The sequence below is a fragment of the Alosa pseudoharengus genome, unplaced genomic scaffold (assembly GCF_046254945.1).
Source record: "Alosa pseudoharengus isolate Yale_2024_CS ecotype anadromous, Long Island Sound unplaced genomic scaffold, YU_APseudo_1.1 YU_APseudo_1.1_scf_11, whole genome shotgun sequence".
Classification (NCBI taxonomy): Eukaryota; Metazoa; Chordata; class Actinopteri; order Clupeiformes; family Clupeidae; genus Alosa; species Alosa pseudoharengus.
This window is the reverse complement of record NW_027468576.1, coordinates 8,908,898-8,931,980: the sequence shown is the minus strand read 5'-3', so window position 1 is coordinate 8,931,980 and position 23,083 is coordinate 8,908,898.

Below are 23,083 nucleotides of genomic sequence, written 5' to 3'. Positions count from 1 at the left end.
GCCCCAGAATATCCAAAAGTTTTCAGGTGTACTCTTTCAGGAAAGCCCTTCATTTTATTGTCAAATGTGTACTTGGAGTTTTTCTTGTGTGTTTACCAACACACATTTTCACCATTTGAATGTGACTGCTGAATGTGTATGATTGTCAGTGGCAGAGTGGGATAATGCCTAGTGCTGGTGTTTGTTAGGTTGAGAGTTCGAATCCTGCTAGAGCTTTAGGCTCAAGATGCACATGCTATTGGTTATTGAAGATTCACACTATTGAACAGCACCTGAATGACATCAGACAATTAACATTCACACTCATTAGTTGCCAAGAATCAGAATGCTGACACAGTCTATGACATATAGGGGAACTTCTTTGTTTACTATTTTTCCTTCATCATTAAGTCTATCATATTTATATTTCATCCATTACTGTTCTTCTCTACAAATGTCTAATCGCCCCTCCATGCTTGGAGTTTTTCTTGTGTGTTTACCAATACACATTTTCACCATGTGAATGTGACTGGCCAACATGTAGGATTGACAGTGGCTCAGTGGGATAATGCCTTGTACTGGTGATCCTTAGGTTGAGAGTTCAAATCCCACTTGAAGCATTAGTGGGTTGTGGATGTTAGCATACTACAATAGAATGCTGTTGGGTTGTGGAGGATAACACACTATAACATTACAGCTACTTGTCAATATGGACTTGTAGTGCAAGGCAAGTATTACTGTATAATTATAAGCTGTAGCCTATAATTATTTGTTATTCTTATAATATTTGTCATTTCTTATACATATTTAGTCGGCTCTTCCACTTGACAGAACAACTCTATATCGGTTAAGGATGTCACGCATGAAACAATGCTGCAGAAACATGAAAATACGACTTTGAGTTTAGTAGGCTATAATTTTCAGTTCCTGTTTATCTATTGCACAATGGGTAATAATTTAAAGGAATCATGTTGTAGTCTTGTAAATAGTGACCCTGCAAGATCCCTAGTCATTGCAAAATCATAGTCTGTGACTTAAAACTCTACTACTTGTCTTTAGATGTGAGAGGGTCTGAGACTGTAGTCTTTCAAAAATCTTTTCCAAATCTTTGCAAATCTTTCCAAAGTTTACCCGCTGGGAAACCCTGTAGCTCCGGAGCAGGGGCTCAGACCAGGATAAATTGTTTGCTCGCCCTCAGTTCGCTCTTTTGTTCATCTCAACCCAGCACTCCAGTGTGTCCTGCTCTGTGTGCGTCTTTGAGTTAACGTAAGTCATCACTTTAATCACCCTCATTATGACTTTTTTGATGTTTATCAGTTTGTAGAGTAGCTCTGCCATCATGTGTAAAGTTAAGGTCTTTGTTTGTTGGTTTGGTGTGTTGGAGTCCCATGTGAGAGATGATTAGGTGATGTTGGTTGACTTGGGATGTCAAGTATTGTTTAGTTGTACCTTATATAGCCTTATGATTTCAGTTTATTGTTCAAATGTCAATTGGTTTGTTTGTGAGTTGGGATCTGTACTGATTTACCCCATTTCACTGATTACTCCATTTTCTGTTTGTTTCCTCTTTGATGCAGCACACATACAAGTAAAGAACAAAAGGTTCAACCTTGTTAGGTTGAGAGTTCGAATCCTGCTAGAGCATGATGTTCGTTTTGCTCGGACCCCGTAAATCACCGCTTGCGGTTATATTTATTATTATTATTATAACGAAACGCTAATTTGCCATTAAACCATACAGTAAAAAGTTGGGATATTCGGCACATTGATTCGGTTCAGTCATATCTTTAATTTATCAAAGTTTCAAGTCTGCATTTTGAGTGCTCTAGCGCCACCAACATTTCAAATTTTTTATTACATCTATGCACATAACGTTTGAACGGTACACCACATTTTGAACATTAAGGTATATTTGGAATCCTTGGATGAGACCGAACTCAACGCAGATGTCAATTTATGAGGTAAACGTAATTGATCAGGCTGCCATATTGGATTTAATCAAAAACACCTAAAAGGCATCAAAGTTGGCAAAGTTTGTCCGATTTTCACGAAACTTGACGCAGATGATCTTCAGACCATGACTCATAAATGCATTGCTTTTTGGAGCCATATTCAAAACCCGTCGCCCGTGGTGACCAATCAAGTTTGGCGGCGAAGCCGCCAAACAGGAAGTGAAGTAATCTCAGCAAGGCTTTCGCGTATCAACACCAAACTCAGTACAGGGTCTCAGTACCCAATTAGGAGGAGGCTCAATAAATTTGATGACTTTTGACCTATAGGTGGCGCTATAATTAGCAAAATTACATTTTAGCCTGTAACGGGTCATGTGTTTGGAATTAAAGCATATTAGTGATATCTGTTAATACCTTGAGAGGTCCTTAGGCCGACACATGCCAACATCTGACGTCAACTTAATTGATCCGACCGCCATATTGGATTTCATCAAAAACACTTAAAAGGCATCAAAGGTCATAAAGTTTGTCCGATTTTCACGAAACTTGACGCAGATGATCGTCAGACCATGACTCATAAACGCATTGCTTTTTGGAGACATATTCCAAACCGGTTGCCTGTGACGACCAATCAAGTTTGGCGGCGAAGCCGCCAAACAGGAAGTGAAGTGATATCTCAGCAATGCTTTCACGTATCAAAACCAAACTAGGTATATGGGCTCAGGACCCAATCAGGAGGACACTCAAGAAATGTGGTAAATTTTGACCACTATGTGGCGCTATAATCACAGGAATTGGGCTCATATTTCAGCAATGCTTTCACGTATTGAAACCAAACTTGGCTCATTGACTCGGGACCACATCCTGAGGACATACAATAATTTTAGCAACGTTTGACCACTAGGGGTGCTATAATTTGCAACACTTTCTCGTATCGACACCAAACTTGGTACCTGGACTCGGGACCACATCCTGAATAAGGACAATACATTTAGTGACCTTTGACCACTAGGGGCGCTATAATTAGAAAAACTTTATCGTATCGACACCAAACTTGGTACATGGACTCGGGAACACATCCTGAAGAGGCACAATATATTTAGTGAGCTTTGACCACTAGGGGTGCTACAATTATCAACACTTTCTTGTATCGACACCAAACTTGGTATGTGGACTTGTGACTACAACCTGACTACGCACAATAAATTTGGTGATGTTTGAGGTATGCATATGTGTGGGGGGTTATTGGGGTGTGTGGGGGAAGAAGTTTATCTGTGTATATGTGTGTGTGTGGGACAGGGGGGGGTTAATTGGGTGTGTGTATAATGTAGCAACATTGGGTTGCCAGTGCAACTCCTGCTCAACTGCTTGGCCCCCACATTGCTGCTTGCAGCTATATTTATTATTATTACGCTTCCGTCATTGAAGTCAATGGCAGCCCATAGAACCGTCTGGTGAAAAGTTGTGAAATTTGGCACACTGATTTGGGACAGTCCCATGATTAATGTCACCAAGTTTCATGATGGCACCTAGAGCACTCTAGCGCCACCAACAGGCCAAAGTTGGACGTGCGTTCACGCACGTAACCTTTGACCCGTATGGCCGATTGTCAAAAATGAGGTATCGTTGGAATCCTTGGACCAAGCCGAGTTCAACGCACCCTATGACGTCATTTTCCGCCATGATGGATTTTCCGCCATTTTCGATTTTATCAAAAACACTTAAAAGTCTTCACAGGTCACAAATTTTGTCTGATCGACACCAAACCTGACACACTTGATCTTCACATCAAGCCGCACAAAAGTTATTCCTTTTCGTCTTCGGAACTCAAACCGTTTGCCCGTAACAGCCAATCGAAATATGCGGCGAAGCCGCCAAACAGGAAGTGAGCTCATATCTCAGCAACCCATTCATCTGTCATAACCAAACTTAGTGCATGGACTCAGGACCCAATCAGGGGGACGCTCAAGAAATCTGGTGACCTTTGACCAGTAGGGGGCGCTGTAATTAAGAAACATGCCTTTTGGCCTGTAGCTGCAGTTGTGCTTAGAATTAAAACGCACTAGTGGTGTCTGGTAATACTGTTGGAGGTCCTTAGGCCGACCCAAGTCAACTTGTGATGTCATCGTAATTGATTCGGCCGCCATATTGGATTTTATCAAAAACACGTACAAATTTTCGCAGGTCACAAATTTCAGCGGATCCTCACCAAAATTGGCAGAGACCATCTTCAGACCATGCCTTATCAGTGCTTTGCTTTTTGGAACAATTGACAGTAGCATTCGGCTGTAACATCCAATCGAAACTTGCGGCGAAGCCGCCAAACAGGAAGTGACCTCATATCTCAGCAACCCTTGCATGTATCAAAGCCAAACTTGGTGCATGGACTCGGGACCCAATCAGGGGGACGCTCAAGAAATCTGGTGACCTTTGACCTCTAGGGGGCGCTGTAATAAAGAAACATGCTTTTTGGCCTGTAGCTGCTGTTGTGCTTAGAATTAAAACGCACTAGTGGTGTCTGGTAATACTGTTTGAGGTCCTTAGGCCAACCCAAGCCAACTTGTGATGTCATCTTAATTGATTCGGCCGCCATATTGGATTAATCAAAAATACGTACAAGTTATCGCAGGGCACAAATTTCAGCGGATCCTCGCCAAAATTGGCAGAAACCATCTTCAGACCATGCCTTATCAGTGCATTGCTTCCTGGAACAATTGACAGAAGCATTTGGCTGAAACAGCCAATCGAAATTTGCGGCGAAGCCGCCAAACAGGAAGTGAACTCATATCTCAGCAACCCTGCCATGTATCATAACCAAACTTACTACATAGATTCATGACCCCATTAGGAGGATGCTTAAAACATTTGTTGACCTTTGACCTGTAGGGGGTGCTGCAATTAGCAATATTGCATTTTGATCTGTAGTTGCTGATGTGTTTTTATCAATCTTTTATTTTTGGATGTGAAACTGATGACAACATGTTCCATCCAGTTCATTCTAATGCGTGCGTGGAAGGGCGGGGTGGGACGGGCAGGGGTGATTAGGTGGGGGGGCTGGCTGGTGGAGGCTGTGGCAATACTCAGCCTTGTTTCAGCCCTACAAAATCAGATATGTTTGATGTGACACTTGTTGAAAGTGTTAATCGCGAGTGTCTGCTGAGTTCTATCTTGTCGCCATGGCTACTCCGGCCTATTCTGCTTGGCCCCCTCATTGCTGCTTGCAGCTATATTTGGGGGCCAAGCAGCGAAGCTGCGAAGGCACCCATTGTGTTTCTATTTGTTCTTATTGGGGGCCAAGCAGCGAAGCTGCGAAGGCACCCATTGTGTTTCTATTTTTTCTTATTATTATTATTATTATTCCTCTGCCATTGAAGTCAATGGCAGCCCATAGAACCGTCTGGTGAAAAGTTCTGAAATTTGGCACAGTGATTGGAGACAGTCCAATGATTAATTTCACCAAGTTTCATGTCGGCACCTCTAGCGCTCTAGCGCCACCAACAGGCCAAAGTTGGACTTGCGTTCATGCACGTAACTTCTGACACATTGACCCGATTGTCAAAAATGAGGTACTGTTAGAATCCTTGGACCAAGCCGAGTTCAACGCACCCTATGACGTCATTTTCCGCCATGATGGATTTTCCGCCATTTTGGATTTAATCAAAAACACTAAAACGTTTTCACAGGTCACAAATTTTGTCCAATCGACACCAAACCTGACACACATGATCTTCAGACCAAGCCTCACAAAAGATACTCCTTTTCGTCTTCGGAACTAAAACCGTTTGCCCATAACAGCCAATCAAAAATAACGGCGAAGCCGCCAAACAGGAAGTGAGCTCATATCTCAGCAACCCATTAATCTATCATAACCAAACTTTGTACATGGACTCAGGACCCAATCAGGGGGACGCTCAAGAAATCTGGTGACCTTTGACCTCTAGGGGGCGCTGTAATTTAGAAATATGCCTTTTGGCCTGTAGCTGATGTTGTGCTTAGAATTAAAACACACTAGTGGTGTCTGGTAATACTGTTGGCGGTCCTTAGGCCGACCCAAGCCAACTTGTGATATCATCGTAATTGATTCGGCCGCCATATTGGATTTAATCAAAAACACGTACAAGTTTTCGCAGGTCACAAATTTCAGCGGATCCTCACCAAAATTGGCAGAGACCATCTTCAGACCATGCCTTATCAGTGTATTTTTTTCTGAAACAATTCATAGAAGCGTTCGCCTGTAACAGCCAATCGAAATTTGCGGCGAAGCCGCCAAACAGGAAGTGAGCTCATATCTCAGCAACCCTGCAATGTACCATGACCAAACTTACTACATGGATTCATGACCCCATTAGGAGGATGCTCAAAAACTTTGGTGACCTTTGACCTGTAGTGGGTGCTGCAATTAGCAATATTGCATTTTGATCAGTAGTTGCTGATGTGTTTTATTGATCTTTTATTTTTTGATGTGAAACTGATGACAACATGTTCCATCCAGTTCATTCTAATGCGTGCATGCGTGCAGGGGCGGGACGGGGCAGGACGGGGTGGGACGGGCAGGGTTGATTAGGTGGGGGGGCTGGCTGGCGGTGGCAATGGCAATACTCAGGCCTGTTTCAGCCCTACAAAATCAGCTATGTTTTGATATGACACTTGTTGAAAGTGTTGATCGCGGGTGTCTGCTGAGTTCTATCTTGTCACCGTGGCTACTCCGGCCTATTCTGCTTGGCCCCCTCATTGCTGCTTGCAGCTATATTTATTATTATTATTCCGCCATGGAAGTCAATGGCAGCCCATAGAACCGTCTGGTGAAAAGTTGTGAAATTTGGCACACTGATTAGGGACAGTCCCATGATTAATGTCACCAGGTTTCATGATGGCACCTCAAGCGCTCTAGCGCCACCAACGGGCCAAAGTTGGACGTGCGTTCACGCACGTAACTTTTGACCCGTATGGCCGATTGTCAAAAACGAGGTATCGTTGGAATCCTTGGACCAAGCCGAGTTCAACGCACCCTATGACGTCATTTTCCGCCATGATGGTTTTTCCGCCATTTTGGATTTCATCAAAAACACTAAAAAGTTTTCACAGGTCACAAATTTTGTCCAATCGACACCAAACCTGACACACATGATCTTCAGACCAAGCCTCACAAAAGATACTCCTTTTCGTCTTCGGAACTAAAACCGTTCGCAAGTAACAGCCAATCAAAATTTGCGGCGAAGCCGCCAAACAGGAAGTGAGCTCATATCTCAGCAACCCATTGATCTATCATAACCAAACTTTGTACATGGACTCAGGACCCAATCAGAGGGACGCTCAAGAAATCTGGTCACCTTTAACCTCTAGGGGGCGCTGTAATTTAGAAACATGTCTTTTGGCCTGTAGCTGCAGTTGTGGTTAGAATTAAAATGCACTAGTGGTGTCTGGTAATACTGTTGGAGGTCCTTAGGCCGACCCAAGCCAACTTGTGATGTCATCGTACTTGATTCGGCCGCCATATTGGATTTAATCAAAAACACGTACAAGTTTTCGCAGGTCACAAATTTCAGCGGATCCTTACCAAAATTGGCAGAGACCATCTTCAGACCATGCCTTATCAGTGCGTTGCTTTCTGGAACAATTGACAGAAGCGTTCGGCTGTAACAGCCAATCGAAATTTGCGGCGAAGCCGCCAAACAGGAAGTGAGCTCATATCTCAGCAACCCTTGCATGTATCAAAGCCAAACTGGGTGCATGGACTCAGGACCCAATCAGGGGGACACTCAAGAAATCTGGTGACCTTTGACCTCTAGGGGGCGCTGTAATTAAGAAACATGCCTTTTGGCCTGTAGCTGCTGTTGTGCTTAGAATTAAAATGCACTAGTGGTTTCAGGTAATACTGTTGGACGTCCTTAGGCCAACCCAGGCCAACTTGTGATGTCATCATAATTGATTCGGCCGCCACATTGGATTTAATCAAAAACATCAAAACGTTTTCACAGGTCACAAATTTCATCTGGTCTTCACCAAAATTGGCACAGACTATCTTCAGACCATAACCTATCAATATGTTGCTTTCTGGAACAATTGACAAAAGCATTCTTCCGTAACAGCCAATCAAAAATGATGGCGAAGCCGCCAAACAGGAAGTGAGCTCATATCTCAGCAACCCTGCCATGTATCATAACCAAACTTACTACATAGATTCATGACCCCATTAGGAGGACGCACAAAACATTTGGTGACCTTTGACCTGTAGAGGTTGCTGCAATTTTGCATTTTGATCTGTAGTTGCTGATGTGTTTCATCGATCCTTTATTTTTTGATGTGAAACTGATGACAACATGTTCCATCCAGTTCATTCTAATGCGTGCGTGCAAGGGCGGGGAGGGGCAGGACGGGGTGGGATGGGCAGGGGTGATTAGATGGGGGGCTGGCTGGCGGAGGCGGTGGCAATTCTCAGCCCTGTTTCAGCCCTACAAAATCAGTTATGTTTTGATGTGACACTAGTTGAAAGTGTTGATCGCGGATGTCTGCTGAGTTCTATCTTGTCGCCGTGGCTACTCCAGCCTATTCTGCTTGGCCCCCTCATTGCTGCTTGCAGCTATATTTGGGGGCCAAGCAGCGAAGCTGCAGGGCAACCCTTAGTGATTCTATGTTTTCTTCCCTATTATTGGGGGCCAAGCAGCGAAGCTGCGAAGGCACCCATTGTGTTTCTATTTTTTCTTATTGGGGGCCAAGCAGCGAAGCTGCGAAGGCACCCATTGTGTTTCTATTTTTTCTTATTATTATTATTATTATTATTATTATTCCTCTGCCATTGAAGTCAATGGCAGTCCATAGAACCGTCTGGCAAAAAGTTCTGAAATTTGGCACACTAATTAGGGACAGTCCCATGATTAATGTCACCAAGTTTCATGATGGCACCTCAAGCACTCTAGCGCCACCAACAGGCCAAAGTTGGACATGCGTTCACGCACGTAACCTTTGACCCGTATGGCCGATTGTCAGAAATGAGGTATCGTTGGAATCCTTGGAGCAAGCCGAGTTCAACGCACCCTATGACGTCATTTTCCGCCATGATGGATTTTCCGCCATTTTGGATTTCATCAAAAAAACTTAAAATGTATCAGGGGTCACATACTTTCTCTGATTCCCACCAAATTTGACACAGATCATCTTCAGACCAAGCCTCACAAAAGTTATCACTTTTTGTCTTCGGAAGTATTACCGTTCGCCCGTAAAAGCCAATCAAAATTTGTGGCAAAGCCGCCAAACAGGAAGTGAGCTCATATCTCAGCAACCCTTGCATGTATCAAAACCAAACTTGGTACATTGACTCATGACCCCATCAGGAGGACCCTCAAGAAATTTGGTGACCTTTGACCTCTAGGGGGCGCTGTAATTCACAAACATGCCTTTTGGCCTGTAGCTGCTTCTGTGCTTAGAATTAAATTGTACTAGTGGTGTCTGGTAATACTGTTGGCGGTCCTTAGGTCAACTGAGGACAACTTGTCACATCAATATAATTTATTCGGCCGCCATATTTGATTTGATCAAAAACACCAACAATTTCGCACAGGTCACAAATTTCATCTGATCTTCACCAAAATTGGCACAGACCATCTTCAGACCATGCCTTGTCACTTCATTTATTTCTGTAACAATTGATAGAATCGTTCGCCCGTCACATCCAATCGAAATTTGTGGCGAAGCCGCCAAACAGGAAGTGAGCTCATATCTCAGCAGTCGTTGCATGTATCAAAACCAAACTTGGTACATGGACTCATGACCCCATCAGGTGAATGCCGAAGAAATTGTGTGACCTTTGACCTCTAGGGTCACTGCAATGAGCAAAAATGCATTTTGCCTTCTAACTTTTGACGTGCTAGACGTGAAACTTGCTTTGACAGCTTATGGCCATACGTCTGATTGCAGCATTAAGCTAACAGCATTTCGTTGCCATGGTTACTCCGGCCTATCTGCTTGGCCCCCTCATTGCTGCTTGCAGCTATATTTATTATTATTATTATTATTATTATTCCTCTGCCATTGAAGTCAATGGCAGCCCATAGAACCGTCAGGCAAAAAGTTCTGAAATTTGGCACACTGATTAGGGACAGTCCCATGATTAATGTCACCAAGTTTCATGATGGCACCTTAAGCACTCTAGCGCCACCAACAGGCCAAAGTTGGACGTGCGTTCACGCACGTAACTTTTGACCCGTATGGCCGATTGTCAGAAATGAGGTATCGTTGGAATCCTTGGAGCAAGCTGAGTTCAACGCACCCTATGACGTCATTTTCCGCCATGATGGATTTTCCGCCATTTTGGATTTCATCAAAAAAACTTAAAATGTATCAGGGGTCACATACTTTCTCTGATTCCCACCAAATTTGACACAGATCATCTTCAGACCAAGCCTCACAAAAGTTATCACTTTTTGTCCTCGGAAGTATTACCGTTCGCCCGTAAAAGCCAATCAAAATTTGTGGCAAAGCCGCCAAACAGGAAGTGAGCTCATATCTCAGCAACCCTTGCATGTATCAAAACCAAACTTGGTACACTGACTCATGACCCCATCAGGAGGACCCTCAAGAAATTTGGTGACCTTTGACCTCTAGGGGGCGCTGTAATTCACAAACATGCCTTTTGGCCTGTAGCTGCTTCTGTGCTTAGAATTAAATTGTACTAGTGGTGTCTGGTAATACTGTGAAAGGTCCTTAGGTCAACTGAGGACAACTTGTCACATCAATATAATTTATTCGGCCGCCATATTTGATTTGATCAAAAACACCAACAATTTCGCACAGGTCACAAATTTCATCTGATCTTCACCAAAATTGGCACAGACCATCTTCAGACCATGCCTTGTCACTTCATTTATTTCTGTAACAATTGATAGAATCGTTCGCCCGTCACATCCAATCGAAATTTGTGGCGAAGCCGCCAAACAGGAAGTGAGCTCATATCTCAGCAATCGTTGCATGTATCAAAACCAAACTTGGTACATGGACTCATGACCCCATCAGGTGAATGCCGAAGAAATTGTGTGACCTTTGACCTCTAGGGTCACTGCAATGAGCAAAAATGCATTTTGCCTTGTAACTTTTGACGTGCTAGACGTGAAACTTGCTTTGACAGTTTATGGCCATACGTCTGATTGCAGCATTGAGCTAACAGCATTTCGTTGCCATGGTTACTCCGGCCTATCTGCTTGGCCCCCTCATTGCTGCTTGCAGCTATATTTGGGGGCCAAGCAGCGAAGCTGCGAAGGCACCCATTGTTTTTCTATTTTTTCTTATTATTATTATTATTATTATTCCTCTGCCATTGAAGTCAATGGCAGCCTATAGAACCGTCTGGCAAAAAGTTCTGAAATTTGGCACACTGATTGGGGACAGTCTCTTGATTAATTTCACCAAGTTTCATACCGGCACCTTCAGCGCTCTAGCGCCACCAATAGGCCAAAGTTGGACGTGCGTTCACGCACGTAACTTTTGACCCGTTGACCCGATTGTCAAAAATGAGGTATTGCTAGAATCCTTGGAGCAAGCCGAGTTCAACGCACCCTGTGACGTCATTTTCCGCCATGATGGATTTTCGGCCATTTTGGATTTCATCAAAAACACTTAAAAGTCTTCACAGGTCACAAATTTTGTCCGATCGACACCAAATCTGACACAATTGATCTTCACATCAAGCCGCACAAAAGTTATTCCTTTTCGTCTTCGGAACTCAAACCGTTTGCCCGTAACAGCCAATCGAAATATGTGGCGAAGCCGCCAAACAGGAAGTGAGCTCATATCTCAGCAACCCATTTACCTATCATAACCAAACTTAGTACATGGACTCAGGACCCAATCAGGGGGACGCTCAAGAAATCTGGTGACCTTTGACCTCTAGGGGGCGCTGTAATTAAGAAACATGCCTTTTGGCCTGTAGCTGCAGTTGTGGTTAGAATTAAAATGCACTAGTGGTGTATGGTAATACTGTTGGAGGTCCTTAGGCCGACCCAAGTCAACTTGTGATGTCATCGTAATTGATTCGGCGGCCATATTGGATTTAATGAAAAACACGTACAAGTTTTCGGAGGTCACAAATTTCAGCGGATCCTCACCAAAATTGGCAGAGACCATCTGCAGACCATGCCTTATCAGTGCGTTGCTTTCTGGAACAATTGACAGAAGCATTCGGCTGTAACAGCCAATCGAAATTTGCGGCGAAGCCGCCAAACAGGAAGTGAGCTCATATCTCAGCAACCCTTGCATGTATCAAAGCCAAACTGGGTGCATGGACTCAGGACCCAATCAGGGGGACACTTTAGAAATCTGGTGACCTTTGACCTCTAGGGGGCGCTGTAATTAAGAAACATGCCTTTTTGCCTGTAGCTGCTGTTGTGCTTAGAATTAAAATGCACTAGTGGTTTCAGGTAATACTGTTGGACGTCCTTAGGCCAACCCAGGCCAACTTGTCATGTCATCATAATTGATTCGGCCGCCATATTGGATTTAATCAAAAACATCAAAAAGTTTTCACAGGTCACAAATTACATCTGATCTTCACCAAAATTGGCACAGACCATCTTCAGACCATAGCCTATCAAAATCTTGCTTTCTGGAACAATTGACAAAAGCATTTGCCCGTAACAGCCAATCGAAATTGGTGGAGAAGCCGCCAAACAGGAAGTGAGCTCATATCTCAGCAACCCTGCCATGTATCATAACCAAACTTACTACATGGATTCATGACCCCATTAGGAGGCCACTCAAAAACTTTGGTGACCTTTGACCGGTACGGGTGCTGCAATTAGCAATATTGCATTTTGATCTGTAGTTGCTGATGTGTTTTATCGATCTTTTATTTTTTGATATGAAACTGATGACAACATGTTCCATCCAGTTCATTCTAATGCGTGCGTGCGTGCAAGGGCGGGGCAGGACAGGGTGGGACGGGCAGGGCTGATTAGGTGGGGGGCTGGCTGGCGGAGGCAGCAGCAATACTCAGCCCTGTTTCAGCCCTACAAAGTCAGTTATGTTTTGATGTTACACTAGTTGAAAGTGTTGATCGCGGATGTCTGCTGAGTTCTATCTTGTCGCCCTGGCTACTCTGGCCTATACTGCTTGGCCCCCTCATTGCTGCTTGCAGCTATATTTATTATTATTATTACGCTTCCGCCATTGAAGTCTATGGCAGCCCATAGAACCGACTGGTCAAAAGTTCTGAAATTTGGCACGCTCATTGGGGACAGTCCAACTATTAATTTCACCAAGTTTCCTGTCGGCAACTCGAACCCTCTAGCGCCACCAACAGGCCAAATTTGGACATGCGTTCACGCACGTAACTTTTGACCCGTTGACCCGATTGTCAAAAATGTGGTATCGTTGGAATCCTTTGACCAAGCCGAGTTCAACGCACCCTATGACGTCAATTTCCGCCATGATGGATTTTCCGCCATTTTGGATTTTGTCAAAAACCTTTAAAAAGTTTCACGCCTCACATAGTTTGTCCGATTTTCACGAAACTTAGCACATAACATCTTCAGACCAAGCCGCACAAAAGTTATCGATTTTCATCTTCGGAACTAAAACTGTTTGCCTGTAACAGCCAAACGAAATATGCGGCGAAGCCGCCAAACAGGAAGTGAGCTCATATCTCAGCAACCCTTTCATCTGTCATAACCAAACTTAGTACATGGACTTACAACCCCATCAGTAGTGCACTCAAAAAATCTGGTGACCTTTGACCTCTAGGGGGCGCTGTAATTAAGAAATATGCCTATTGGCCTGTAGCTGCTATTGTGCTTAGAATTAAAACGCACTAGTGGTGTCTGACAATACTGTGGAAGGTCCTTAGGCCGACCCAAGCCAACTTTTGATGTCATCGTAATTGATTCGGCCGCCATATTGGATTTAATCAAAAACACGTACAAGTTTTCGCAGGTCACAAATTTCAGCGAATCCTCACCAAAATTGGCATAGACCATCTTCAGACCATGCCTTATCAGTGTATTTTTTTCTGGAACAATTGACAGAAGCGTTCTCCTGTAACAGCCAATCGAAATTTGCGGCGAAGTCGCCAAACAGGAAGTTAGATCATATCTCAGCAACACTTTCATGTATCAAAACCAAACTTAGTACATGGCTCTCAGGACCAACCAGGAGGACACTCAATAAATTTGGTGACCTTTGACCTCGAAGGGGGCTCTGTAATTGGCATAAATGTGAAACTGATGACAGCGAGTTCCATCCAGTTAATTCTAATGCGTGCGTGCAAGGGTGGGGCGGGGTGGGACGGGCAGGGGCGATTGCGGCGGTGGGTTGGCTGGGTTTGGGGGTGGCAACACTCAGCCCTGGTTTAGCCACACAAAATCAGTTATGTTTTGAGGTTAAACTTGACCTTGTAACTCAGCCAATCTTGGGTTGTTTGGCATGGAACTTGCTGTGACTGCTTAATGCTATATGCCTGATGGCAAAGCATTGAGTTTCATGCCAAATCTGGACTGCTGACCTGTCTGCTTGGCCCCCACATTGCTGCTTGCAGCTATATTTGGGGGCCAAGCAGCGAAGCTGCGCGGCAACCCATAGTGATTCTACGTATTCTTATTATTATTATTGGGGGCCAAGCAGCGAAGCTGCGAAGGCACCCATTGTTTTTCTATTTGTTCTTATTATTATTATTATTATTATTATTATTATTATTATTCCGCCATTGAAGTCAATGGCAGCCCATAGAACCGTCTGGTGAAAAGTTGTGAAATTTGGCACACTGATTAGGGACAGTCCCATGATTAATGTCACCAAGTTTCATGATGGCACCTAGAGCACTCTAGCGCCACCAACAGGCCAAAGTTGGACGTGCGTTCACGCACGTAACTTTTGACCCGTATTGCCGATTGTCAAAAATGAGATATCGTTGGAATCCTTGGACCAAGCCGAGTTCAACGCACCCTATGACGTCGATTTCCGCCATGATGGATTTTCCGCCATATTGGATTTCATCAAAAACACTAAAAAGTCTTCAAAGGTCACAAATTTTGTCCGATCGACACCAAACCTGACACACTTGATCTTCAGACCAAGCCTCACAAAAGTTATTCCTTTTCGTCTTCGGAACTCAAACCGTTCGCCCGTAACAGCCAATCGAAGTTTGCGGCGAAGCCGCCAAACAGGAAGTGAGCACATATCTCAGCAACCCATTCACCTATCATAACCAAACTTAGTACATGGACTCAGGACCCAATCAGGGGGACGCTCAAGAAATCTGGTGACCTTTGACCTCTAGGGGGCGCTGTAATTAAGAAACATGCCTTTTGGCCTGTAGCTGCAGTTGTGCTTAGAATTAAAACGCACTAGTGGTGTCTGGTAATACTGTTGGAGGTCCTTAGGCCGACCCAAGTCAACTTGTGATGTCATCGTAATTGATTCGGCCGCCATATTGGATTTAATCAAAAACACGTACAAGTTTTCGCAGGTCACAAATTTCAGCGGATCCTCACCAAAATTGGCAGAGACCATCTTCAGACCATAACCTATTAATATATTGCTCTCTGGAACATTTGACAAAAGCATTCGGCTGTAACAGTCAATCGAAATATGCGGCGAAGCCGCCAAACAGGAAGTGAGCTCATATCTCAGCAACCCATTCACCTATCATAACCAAACTTAGTACATGGACTCAGGACCCAATCAGGGGGACGCTCAAGGAATCTGGTGACCTTTGACCTCTAGGGGGCGCTGTAATTAAGAAACATGCCTTTTGGCCTGTAGCTGCTCTTGTGCTTAGAATGAAAATGTACTAGTGGTGTCTGGTAATACTGTTGGAGGTCCTTAGGCCGACCCAGGCCAACTTGTGATGTCATCGTAATTGATTCGGCCGCCATGTTAGATTTAATCAAAAACATCAAAAAGTTATCACAGGTCACAAATTTCATCTGATCTTCACCAACATTGGCACAGACCATCTTCAGACCACCTATAAATATATTGCTCTCTGGAACAATTGACAAAAGCATTCACCCATAACAGCCAATCGAAATTGGTGGCGAAGCCGCCATACAGGAAGTGAGCTCATATCTCAGCAACCCTGCCATGTATCATAACCAAATTTACTACATATATTCATGACCCCATTAGGAGGACGCACAAAACATTTGGTGACCTTTGACCTGTAGAGGTTGCTGCAATTGGCAATATTGCATTTTGATCTGTAGTTGCTGATGTGTTTCATCGATCCTTTATTTTTTGATGTGAAACTGATGACAACATGTTCCATCCAGTTCATTCTAATGCGTGCGTGTGTGCAAGGGCAGGGAGGGGCAGGACGGGGTGGGACGGGCAGGGGTGATTAGGTGGGGGGCTGGCTGGCGGAGGCGGTGGCAATTCTCAGCCCTGTTTCAGCCCTACAAAATCAGTTATGTTTTGATGTGACACTAGATGAAAGTGTTGATCGCGGATGTCTGCTGAGTTCTATCTTGTCGCCGTGGCTACTCCGGCCTATTCTGCTTGGCCCCCTCATTGCTGCTTGCAGCTATATTTATTATTATTATAACGAAACGCTCATTTGCCATTCAACCGTACAGTAAAAAGTTGAGAAATTCGGCACATTGATTCGGTTCAGTCATATCTTTAATTTATCAAAGTTTCAAGTCTGCACTTTGAGTGCTCTAGCGCCACCAACATTTCAAATTTTTTATTACATCTATGCACATAACGTTTGAACGGTACACCACATTTTGAACATTAAGGTATATTTGGAATCCTTGGATGAGACCGAACTCAATGCAGATGTGAATTTATGAGGTAAACGTAATTGATCAGGCTGCCATATTGGATTTAATCAAAAACACCTAAAAGGCATCAAAGTTCGCAAAGTTTGTCCGATTTTCACGAAACTTGACGCAGATGATCTTCAGACTATGACTCACAAATGTTATTGCTTTTCGGAGCCATATTCAAAACCCATCGCCCGTCGTGACCAATCAAGTTTGGCGGCGAAGCCGCCAAACAGGAATTGAAGTGATCTCAGCAAGGCTTTCGCGTATCAACACCAAACTCAGTACAGGGTCTCAGGACTCAATTAGGAGGAGGCTAAATAAATTTGATGACTTTTGACCTATAGGTGGCGCTATAATTACCAAAATTAAGTTTTGGCCTGTAACGAGTCATGTGTTTGGAATTAAAGCATATTAGTGATATCTGTTAATACCTTGAGAGGTCCTTAGGCCGAAACATGCCAACATGTGACGTCAACATAATTCATTCGACCGCCATATTGGATGTCATCAAAAACACTTAAAAGGCACCAAAGGTCAGAAAGTTTCTCCGATTTTCACGAAACTTGACGCAGATGATCGTCAGACCATGACTCATAAACGCATTGCTTTTTGGAGACATATTCAAAACCGGTTGCCTGTGACGACCAATCAAGTTTGGCGGCGAAGCCGCCAAACAGGAAGTGAAGTGATATCTCAGCAATGGTTTCACGTATCAAAACCAAACTAGGTATATGGGCTCAGGACCCAATCAGGAGGACACTCAAGAAATGTGGTAAATTTTGACCACTATGTGGCGCTATAATCACAGGAATTGGGCTCATATTTCAGCAATGCTTTCACGTATTGAAACCAAACTTGGCTCATTGACTCGGGACCACATCCTGAGGACATACAATAATTTTAGCAACGTTTGACCACTAGGGGTGCTATAATTTGCAACACTTTCTCGTATCGACACCAAACTTGGTACCTGGACTCGGGACCACATCCTGAATAAGGACAATACATTTAGTGACCTTTGACCACTAGGGGCGCTATAATTAGAAAAACTTTATCGTATCGACACCAAACTTGGTACATGGACTCGGGAACACATCCTGAAGAGGCACAATATATTTAGTGAGCTTTGACCACTAGGGGTGCTACAATTATCAACACTTTCTTGTATCGACACCAAACTTGGTATGTGGACTTGTGACTACAACCTGACTACGCACAATAAATTTGGTGATGTTTGAGGTATGCATATGTGTGGGGGGTTATTGGGGTGTGTGGGGGAAGAAGTTTATCTGTGTATATGTGTGTGTGTGGGACAGGGGGGGGGTTAATTGGGTGTGTGTATAATGTAGCAACATTGGGTTGCCAGTGCAACTCCTGCTCAACTGCTTGGCCCCCACATTGCTGCTTGCAGCTATATTTATTGGGGGCCAAGCAGCGAAGCTGCGCGGCAACCCATAGTGATTCTACGTATTCTTATTATTATTGGGGGCCAAGCAGCGAAGCTGCGCGGCAACCCATAGTGATTCTACGTATTCTTATTATTATTATTATTATTATAACGAAACGCTAATTTGCCATTAAACCATACAGTAAAAAGTTGGGATATTCGGCACATTGATTCGGTTCAGTCATATCTTTAATTTATCAAAGTTTCAAGTCTGCACTTTGAGTGCTCTAGCGCCACCAACATTTCAAATTTTTTATTACATCTATGCACATAACGTTTGAATGGTACACCACATTTTGAACATTAAGGTATATTTGGAATCCTTGGATGAGACCGAACTCAACGCAGATGTCAATTTATGGGGTAAACGTAATTGATCAGGCTGCCATATTGGATTTAATCAAAAACACCTAAAAGGCATCAAAGTTCGCAAAGTTTGTCCGATTTTCACGAAACTTGACGCAGATGATCTTCAGACCATGACTCATAAATGCATTGCTTTTTGGAGCCATATTCAAAACCCGTCGCCCGTGGTGACCAATCAAGTTTGGCGGCGAAGCCGCCAAACAGGAAGTGAAGTAATCTCAGCAAGGCTTTCGCGTATCAACACCAAACTCAGTACAGGGTCTCAGTACCCAATTAGGAGGAGGCTAAATAAATTTGATGACTTTTGACCTATAGGTGGCGCTATAATTAGCAAAATTACGTTTTAGCCTGTAACGGGTCATGTGTTTGGAATTAAAGCATATTAGTGATATCTGTTAATACCTTGAGAGGTCCTTAGGCCGACACATGCCAACATGTGACGTCAACATAATTGATTCGACCGCCATATTTGATTTCATCAAAAACACTTCAAAGGCATCAAAGGTCATAAAGTTTGTCCGATTTTCACGAAACTTGACGCAGATGATCGTCAGACCATGACTCATAAACGCATTGCTTTTTGGAGACATATTCCAAACCGCTTGCCTGTGACGACCAATCACGTTTGGCGGCAAAGCCGCCAAACAGGAAATGAAGTGATCTCAGCAAGGCTTTTGCGTATCAACACCAAACTCAGTAGAGGGCCTCAGGACCCAATTAGGAGGGGGCTCAATACATTTGATGACTTTTGACCTATAGGTGGCGCTATAATCACATGAAGTGGGCTCATGTTTCAGCAATGCTTTCACATATTGAAACCAAACTTAGTATATGGACTTGGGACCTCATCCTGAGGACAGACAATAATTTTAGCAACCTTTGACCACTAGGGGTGCTATAATTTGCAACACTTTCTCGTATCAACACCAAACTTGGTATATGGACTCGTGACTACAACCTGAGGACGCACAATAAATTTGGTGACTTTTGACCACTAGGGGTGCTATAATTATCAACACTTTCTCGTATCGACACCAAACTTGGTATATGGACTCGTGACTACAACCTGACTATGCACAATACATTTGGTGATGTTTGAGGTGTGCATATGTATGGGGGGTTATTGGGGTGTGTGGGAGAGGAAGTTTATCTGTGTATATGTGTGTGTGTGGGACGGGTGGTTAATTGGGTGTATGTATAATGTAGCAACATTGGGTTGCCATGACAACTCCTGCTCAACTGCTTGGCCCCCACATTGCTGCTTGCAGCTATATTTATTATTATTATTATAACGAAACGCTCATTTGCCATTCAACCGTACAGTAAAAAGTTGAGAAATTCGGCACATTGATTCGGTTCAGTCATATCTTTAATTTATCAAAGTTTCAAGTCTGCACTTTGAGTGCTCTAGCGCCACCAACATTTCAAATTTTTTATTACATCTATGCACATAACGTTTGAATGGTACACCACATTTTGAACATTAAGGTATATTTGGAATCCTTGGATGAGACCGAACTCAACGCAGATGTCAATTTATGGGGTAAACGTAATTGATCAGGCTGCCATATTGGATTTAATCAAAAACACCTAAAAGGCATCAAAGTTCGCAAAGTTTGTCCGATTTTCACGAAACTTGACGCAGATGATCTTCAGACTATGACTCACAAATGTTATTGCTTTTCGGAGCCATATTCAAAACCCATCGCCCGTCGTGACCAATCAAGTTTGGCGGCGAAGCCGCCAAACAGGAATTGAAGTGATCTCAGCAAGGCTTTCGCGTATCAACACCAAACTCAGTACAGGGTCTCAGGACCCAATTAGGAGGAGGCTCAATAAATTTGGTGACTTTTGACCTATAGGTGGCGCTATAATTACCAAAATTACGTTTTAGCCTGTAACGGGTCATGTGTTTGGAATTAAAGCATATTAGTGATATCTGTTAATACCTTGAGAGGTCCTTAGGCCGCCACATGCCAACATGTGACGTCAACATAAATGATCCAACCGCCATATTGGATGTCATCAAAAACACTTAAAAGGCATCAAAGGTCACAAAGTTTCTCCGATTTTCACGAAACTTGACGCAGATGATCGTCAGACCATGTCTCATAAATGCATTGCTTTCTGGAACCATATTCAAAACCTGTTGCCCGTGACAACCAATCAAGTTTGGCGGCGAAGCCGCCAAACAGGAAGTGAAGTGATATCTCAGCAATGCTTTCACATATCAAAACCAAACTAGGTATATAGGTTCAGGACTCAATCAGGAGGACACTCAAGAAATGTGGTAAATTTTGACCACTATGTGGCGCTATAATCACAGGAAGTGGGCTCATATTTCTGCAATGCTTTCACGTATCGAAACCAAACTTGGCTCATTGACTCGGGACCACATCCTGAGGACATACAATAATTTTAGCGACCTTTGACCACTAGGGGTGCTATAATTTGCAACACTTTCTCGTATCAACACCAAACTTGGTATATGGACTCGTGACTACAACCTGAGGACGCACAATAAATGTGGTGACTTTTGACCACTAGGGGTGCTATAATTATCAACACTTTCTCGTATCGACACCAAACTTGGTATGTGGACTTGTGACTACAACCTGACTATGCACAATACATTTGGTGATGTTTGAGGTATGCATATGTATGGGGGGTTATTGGGGTGTGTGGGAGAGGAAGTTTATCTTTGTATATGTGTGTGTGTGGGACGGGTGGTTAATTGGGTGTGTGTATAATGTAGCAACATTGGGTTGCCATGACAACTCCTGCTCAACTGCTTGGCCCCCACATTGCTGCTTGCAGCTATATTTATTATTATTCCGCCATTGAAGTCAAGGGCAGCCCATAGAACCGTCTGGTGAAAAGTTGTGAAATTTGGCACACTGATTAGGGACAGTCCCATGATTAATGTCACCAAGTTTCATGATGGCACCTCAAGCACTCTAGCGCCACCAACAGGCCAAAGTTGGACTTGCGTTCACGCACGTAACTTTTGACCCGTATGGCCGATTGTCAAAAATGAGGTATCGTTGGAATCCTTGGACCAAGCCGAGTTCAACGCACCCTATGACGTCATTTTCCGCCATGATGGATTTTCCGCCATTTTGGATTTCATCAAAAACACTTAAAAGTCTTCACAGGTCACAAATTTTGTCTGATCGACACCAAACCTGACACACTTGATCTTCACATCAAGCCACACAAAAGTTATCCCTTTTCGTCTTCGGAACTCAAACCGTTTGCCCGTAACAGCCAATTGAAATATGCGGCGAAGCCGCCAAACACGAAGTGAGCTCATATCTCAGCAACCCATTCATCTATCATAACCAAACTAAGTGCATAGACTCATGACCCAATCAGGGGGACGCTCAAGAAATCTGGTGACCTTTGACCTGTAGGGGGCGCTGTAATTAAGAAACATGCCTTTTCGACTGTAGCTGCAGTTGTGGTTAGAATTAAAATGCACTAGTGGTGTCTGGTAATACTGTTGGAGGTCCTTAGGCCGACCCAAGTCAACTTGTGATGTCACCGTAATTGATTCGGCCGCCATATTGGATTTAATCAAAAACACGTACAAATTGTCGCAGGTCACAAATTTCAGCGGATCCTCACCAAAATTGTCAGAGACCATCTTCAGACCATGCATGATGAGTGCATTGATTTCTGGAACAATTGAAAGAAGCATTGGCCTGTACCAGCCAATCGAAATTTGTGGCGAAGCCGCCAAACAGGAAGTGATTTCATATCTCAGCAACGCTTTCATGTATCAAAACCAAACTTAGTACATGTACCTCCGACCCCATCGGAAGGACGCTCAAGAAATTTGGTGACATTTGACCTCTCGGGGGCTCCGTAATTGACAAAAATGCATTTTGGCCAGTAGTTGCTGATGCGCATTATTTTGCAATGGAAGTCAATGGCAGCCCATAGAACCGTCTGGTAAAAAGTTATAAAATTTTGCACACTAATTGGGGACAGTCCAATAATTCATTTCACCAAGTTTCATGCCGGCACCTCAAGCGCTCTAGCGCCACCAACAGGCCAAAGTTGGATTTTTGTTCACGGACGTAACTTTTGACCTGTTGACCCGAATGGCAAAATGAGGTATCATTGGAATCCTTGGGCCAAGCTGAGTTCAACACACCATATGACGTCAATTTTTGACCTCTATATTTAAATCACAGCAAGTGTGATCATATCTCAATCGATCTTTTATTTTTGATGTGAAACTGTTGACAGCGAGTTCCATCCAGTTAATTCTAATGCGTGCGTGCAAGGGTGGGGCGGGGTGGGACGGGCAGGGGCGATTGCGGCGGTGGGTTGGCTGGGTGAGCGACACTCAGCCCTGGTTCAGCCACACAAAATCAGTTAAGTTTTGATGTGAAACTTGACCTTGTAACTCAGCCAATCTTGGGTTGTTTGACATGGAACTTGTTGTGACTGCTTAATGCTATATGCCTGATGCCACGGCATTGAGTTGCATGGCAAATCTGGACTTCTGGACTGCTGAACTGCCTGCTTGGCCCCCTCATTGCTGCTTGCAGCTATATTTATTTAACATCTTTCCTCTG